This window comes from Lagopus muta, chromosome 1 (genome assembly GCF_023343835.1).
Source record: "Lagopus muta isolate bLagMut1 chromosome 1, bLagMut1 primary, whole genome shotgun sequence".
Classification (NCBI taxonomy): Eukaryota; Metazoa; Chordata; class Aves; order Galliformes; family Phasianidae; genus Lagopus; species Lagopus muta.
In genome coordinates, this window is record NC_064433.1 from 152,463,308 (window position 1) to 152,469,307 (window position 6,000).

The 6,000-nt window shown below is 35.0% G+C and overlaps 1 protein-coding gene across 3 annotated transcripts in view; it reads right to left on the reverse strand.

Annotated features, from left to right (window-relative positions):
* SCEL (sciellin) overlaps nt 1–4,277 on the reverse strand; it is a 52,276-nt gene extending 47,999 nt beyond the window's left edge. Inside the window, exons 1-2 of one of the 3 annotated variants that reach the window (XM_048946271.1) lie at nt 4,260–4,277; nt 3,031–3,153 (exon numbers count right to left, since the gene is read on the reverse strand). The gene's annotated coding sequence lies outside the window, so the exon portion shown is untranslated. Of the gene's footprint in view, nt 1–3,030; nt 3,321–3,345; nt 3,506–4,259 lie in introns of those variants that run through there. The other 2 variants (XM_048946262.1, XM_048946281.1) reach the window with 2 other exon arrangements.
* Nucleotides 4,278–6,000: the final 1,723 nt, after the last annotated feature.

Sequence of the window (6,000 nt, forward strand, 5' to 3'; positions counted from 1 at the left end):
CCCATCTGAAATATACTGCATATTATCACAGTGCATAAGTTGTTCATTGAAGTAAATCTAAAAATGTAGTGGCAGGTGAAATTCTGAAAAGTCAGAAAATTGATTCTGTTTTCAAGCATACGTGTACTGTATCCTTGCAGTTTCAACTTTTCAAAAACACCAGATCCCTGCCATATGAAAGTAAACAGGCACTTCTTTCTTTATCCCAAATACAACATTTTCCACTAAAATCTCATCTTGAAGCACTATGCTGCTCTAAAGTAAGGTGGAAATTTGGTATTTTTTAAGTATTTATAGCTCAAAATTTTAGAGTCATTCAAGTAGAAATTTAACAGAAAGGTTAGAAAACTAATATTCCACATCCTTAGTGTTTTAAACTATTTACTTCCCTTCACTTAAACCAATGAGAAATTCTGAACAAAATAACTACACTGGTGATTGAATAAAATGAAGGTTTACTTTGGTTTAATCTTTTTTATATTTTTTTCTCCATAGGCACTGTTGAAGTTAATGCTCTAACTCATAACTTATCCTTCATTTATATAAAAGGAGTGTCAAAGATATGATATATTAAAGAAAATCTCATCTGATCATATTTAATCACAGTACCACATTAGTAAACATTGTTATTTCATCTTGAATATAGTAAAACCTTTATTTCTCTTGAGTATAGTAAGACCCAGATGTGTGAGCAGCAACTGACTGAAGTCACTTCATCTTGATAAAGGATAAAGATTGCAAAACTTTGAAATAAGGTACTGGGATACACATCATTACAATTCTAGATAGATAACCATACATATGAGATGCAATCTGGATGGTCTGGAAGTCAGCTGTTTCTACATCCATCATTTCTCCTCAAGTGAATGTTTATCATGATCCTATCAAAGGCTGTGATTGTTTGTCAGACTTGACTAACTATACATAAATAAGAATTTGTATTTCTAAACATGGGTTCACTTCCTGGTCATGGATGAAAGCTGTTTTTCAAGTCCCCATCACAGCAAGAGATAGCCAAAGCTGTATCATGCTTCATACGGCCAACCTTGCCTTATTAAGCATATGACTTAAAGGTCCAGTCTGGCAGGTGCAGATCTGTATGTATAATGGATGCTGTGCTCTTCTCTCTCCAAAATTACCACCAGCACCTGTTACCACAGTTCAAGACTGTAGTTCAGGACACGAAATAGAAAGAATAATGCTGTTGCTCAGTGTTAATCCTACAGGCATCTTAGCAGCACACATTAACTTACTGCTCCTCCCCACCCCCCACCCCGGGATGAGGGAGAGAATCAAAGAAAACAAAGTAAAACTTGTGCGTTGAGATAAAAATATTTACAAAGATAATAGGAGATAGTTGTAATTATTACATATATATATAATTGTATATGACAAATGATGCACAAGCAACTGCTCTCCATCCCTCAGCTAGTTCGCTGAGCAGCAAAAGAGAGCCTGATGAACTCACACCCCCTTCAAAACTCCTTCCACTTGATGTCATGTGGTTTAGAATATCCCTTCAGCCAGTTTAAGTCAGCTGTCCTAATTCTGTTCCCTCCCAGCTTCTTGGACCTTTTGCTGAGAGCGGTGTTGGCTCTGTGAAACACCGCTTAGCTGCGACTATAAACATCAGTGTGTTAACATTGTTTTTCTCTTAGAATCAAAACAGAGCACTATGCCAGACACTCTAAAGAAAACAATTCCACTCCAGCTGAACCTAAGGCACTCAGTGCAGTACCAAGTGAGTAGTCAAAGCTTAACACTGAACATGTGAATATCAAAATTGTAACTGAAATGTTTATCTGGCAATTTATTAACTTTTCTGTACTTTTGCTGAAAACCACAATAAAAGACAACTACATTTATTTTGTAGACCACAATTTTATTATTTTGTAGACTACATTTTATTTTGTAGAATGTTTTGTATTGAAGAACAATAAAAACACATTCCTAGAATATTTTTCTTCTTGAGATTCATATCAGATAAAAAGCAATGTAACACATTTTTAAATTTCTGGAAAGAATACAGTCTGTATAAATGAATATTTTACTACATAGTTTGGGCCAGAGAATTCATAACAGCCTTTGTAAAGAATAGGAATAACATGCACATACATAAAGTTAAACTAGACAAGGTTAGAACAAGCAAGGTTGGACCAGCGAACACACAAATGTAAGACAGAAGTCATTCATCTATTTGTAGCAGAAAGAGCTCTCAAAACTGGTTTTTCAGGATGTGGGTGGAGAAGATTCTGTTTTGAAAGAAATTATGCCTTGGAACTGTCCCTAATGTATGCCAAAAATCAACTGCTAAGACAGAACCCGAATTTGTATGTGCTTTGTAACTAGAAATATTGATGCATTTTAAATGTGTGTTGTTGTTTTAATGGGGTACAGAAGGGATTTATTTTAGATTTTTTTATTAATCTATTTCATTTTGCAACATTTCTAATAAAGAACTTTTCTGTTTATACATGAGTTCACATCATGCTGTGGCTAAATCACTGTATCACAGAAGAACAAGCTATACCTTATGCAAAGGTAGAAATTAATTCTTAATATTTCATGAGTGGTTTGTTCTTTAGAAAAATCTATTGCTATTTTCTTTTGAAAAATCTTATAACTAAAGCAAATTCGAGTAAATTATATTTTAATAGACTTTACTTCATTTTAGATAAAAATTCCAAAGAAACAGTAAAGAAACAGTAAGTCAAGCCATAGAGTAAAAGTGACAAAATGACATTAAAACAACCATTTGTGAAAAGGGGTCTGAACTGCGAGTTCATCATCAAAGAACTACAATTAGTAATAAAAAGTAATTAATCATATAATTAAGACAGTATGGGCAAGAGAAGATTTCAGAAAGGTGGAGTGAATTTTGAAGACTTAAACTGAGACACACGAATTTTCATAGCACATTCACTTGTTGAAAAGATTCCTTAAAGCTGGACGCTGCAAAATCACATAGCATTCGAAAATGGAGGACTTTAAATACTTGGTATATATAAGGAAAAAACTAAATGCTCTTACCTAGATATGGTAGAAGTCAATGTCCTAGCGTGGTTCAATATGGTAAGTCAACCTGGAGATACCTGGAAGTGAGGTACAATCAAAGCAGACAGAGAGCTGAACTGTTGTTCTCCATCCAGCTGCCTGAAAAGTCAAGAGACTTCTACTTCAGAGGCTGAGTCACTTAAGGAGGAGGCAGGAGGTGTGGAAAAGGGTGGCACCTTGTAGAAATACCAGATCAATTAAAAGTACTGGGAAGTTGTTATACTTCTGTGCTTGCTGTACTTTTCAAGTTCAATAGGGCTGGGCTTCGCAAAATAAAATGCTTCCACATACCTTGAAACTGAAAACCAAGCAAAGCTTGAAGCAATATACCAGTCGCATTAGGATTTTCCACAGACACATATATTGCAGAGCTTTAGCACTGTCTCTCAGATAGAGGGTTTCAGGTATTTACACAGGCACACAAAAATAAATGGTGCATTTCATCACAGGCAAACTCTACAGAAGTGGAGAAGGCACTGCATACTGATAAACATTAGGTATTTGCTCTGTCAGAATATGTGGGCAGAGGCAAAACATCTGTGGGGAAAACCCTCCCACATGAGACCTTGTTGCAAGTCTCTCTTATCTCTGCACGTTTGCATTCTCCTTCAGTACAGCCAACAATAAACAGAAGGAAGAGACCACCTCTGCTGTTATTTTATTTTATTTTTATTTACAGTGACTACAGTTTGTTTCTCTGAAGGCTAAAAATGTCTCATCATTACTAAATACAGTGTTAGGGAACAATCACTTTGTTATGTGAATGCTTTGTAAGATGCTATAGTTCAATTTGGGGCACAAAGTCTGTTATAGATACATTTATATGCATACATATATATAGAGAGAGAGTCTATGCTTTTCTTATATTTGGGGAATTTTTGCAACAAAATGTGTGAGAAATGGTTATACAAGATGTTCCTTTAGTCCTATTGTCTTTCATTAAACTTAAGACTGTACTTTAATACTAAAAAAAGCGAACACTGACACAAACCAACTTCATAAATGTCTCTTAAGCCATATTTCAAATCCTTCTTTTTGCTGATGATTATCTCTTCACAGGCTAGGTAGTTAGTAACATGAAGTTACTATCCAAACACTGGTTATATCTGATGAAACACAGCTGATGAAGCAAAGCAGCAGACCAGAAAACACCAAGTATGAATACTAACAACCACAAGTTTCAGAGTTAATGAATGCAAGTATACCTTCCCGAACTTTGTACATCTCAGCATCCGGGTTTCTGAAAGTGAAAAATATTTACAGCAGTCATGGCATGTTGAAGTATATTGTACTGTATCTTCAAGTTTTTGCAATCAAGGAGAACGTTTTGCAAATGCATCTTTTTATATACATGTTGCAATTTTACAATTTTAACATGCATGTCTTCCAAATGAAGTAGAAGTCCAACTTCATTAGCAATACATAATGGTAATTAGGCTAAAACAAAATTCTACGTATATTTTGAGTTGAAATGGAATTATAACTTTGACTTATAATAACAACACCCGAGACTTAGAATATCATTTTAATTTGAAGGGCCCTTTTTCACCAGGTGTTGGATGGCATTGCTTTGCCAGCATTTTACATTCAACCAAAACAATTTTGCCTATAAATCCAAAATAGACTTAACCTATCTTGCAGCACTGCCTTGTTTAGCCTATATGTTTGAGAAATACCAAAAGGGGTGAAGCCAACAGAGTATGTCAAAATTCAAGTGATGCTTTCCTATATTTATAACCTTTCAACACAGAAAATAAACTATGAGATATAGCAAGCCAGTTCTGAAGCCAAAGTCTTCCTTTAAGACAGCCTTGGTTGGCATGACAGCTTAGAACCTCCACAGGAAAATGCATAACTCCAAGAAATTCCAACAGTGGTACTGAGCTCAGATTAAGAATAAAGGCCAGCTATATTATAGACTGATCTGCGAAAATCAATAGATTCAATGGATGGTGATTTTTTAACTTTAGCTATGCTAATTACTTACTGTTCAGAGCTGGAAAAAAAATAGAAAACATTATATTCTCCAAATTTAAGTAAATATGACTCACTGCTATTCATTCTGTCTGATATTCTCTGTAGCAATTTTGCAAGTACTGTATCTGGTGAATAGGGACTATATTACGCAGTAACGCATATCAGGAATTGAACATTTCCTGCATAAACATACAGTGGAAGTGACTTACAAGTATTTCCCATGAACCACCTCTTAATTTTTCTGAAGAAATTTAGGTTTTAGAGCTTCAGAGGAACTCAAATTTTGCCTCTCAGTCTTAATTGTATTCCAAGATTGCGTGAACTGTTCTACAGTCAGCATGAGAGAACATTTCTGTTTTCAGACCGTAGTTTAAAGCCCGTATTTATGTGAAGAAGGGCTGTAAAAACAGAGTGAAACAATTGCAGACTTTGTTAAAATTTGAAACGTCTTCCTCATTCCCTTCCTTCCCTGCAGTAAAATTCCCCAGTTATAGCACAGACATCCATTCTGGAATTTTTTCAGTGGTGTCAGAAAATGGGAATGCAAAAAGAAGATGCAAGTATGTGATTCACCACCAATGTCTTCCAAAGGATGCAATTTACTTGATCCACCAGCTAACAGCATGGGGCCACACTGTTCCTTTAATTTATCAGAGGTGAAGGAATTCTTGATGAGTTTAAATTAATATAGATTTGGTGATTACAGTAATTAACTTCATAACTACCTATTTGACGTAACTTCTATGCTTCTATATGTTCTGCTTTTTCTTGCAATTCTCTCTCTCACAAAAAAAGGGTAAAAAAAGAAAAAAAAAAAAAAGAAAAAAAAAATAGAAAATACACAAATAGCCACATCTTCAACTGATACAGAGGAATGCAACTCCACCAAAATCATTCTGATGATTCCCATTAGCAGGCTATCTGATCTGACATGGTTTATGAGGGAAAGCAAGAAATGACTTAGAACTC